We start from the raw sequence: 432 nt of genomic DNA on the forward strand, positions 1-432 counted from the left end.
ATTATGCAGGCATGTATAATATGATGCAGATCATGTATTATTAGATATTGTTGCACTCTCAACCCACATCCTCTGACATCGGTTTATATAATGTTTATATATATATATATATATGCACTAATATGTATGTAGAGGCTATTTAAATCAGATATTTTCATTTAAAAAGTGGGATTTAAACTGCTGTTTTTGTGATTGATATAACTTGTACACGATATTGAACTTTCAAGAAAGTTTAGGATATTTTATCACTTTTTTTTTATCGTATATAGAAACATAGCAATCAAAATTATCAAAATTCTCTCTTAAAAATCTATATTAGTAACTCGTTTGTAACTTCATGTATATGCATGAGTTCATTTACAAATGTTCATTTACAAATAAGTATAACTAAATGTGTATTAAAGTTTAATTATGTCTATATATGATATATGA

The sequence above is a fragment of the Castanea sativa genome, chromosome 5 (genome assembly GCF_040712315.1).
Source record: "Castanea sativa cultivar Marrone di Chiusa Pesio chromosome 5, ASM4071231v1".
NCBI classification, from domain to species: Eukaryota; Viridiplantae; Streptophyta; class Magnoliopsida; order Fagales; family Fagaceae; genus Castanea; species Castanea sativa.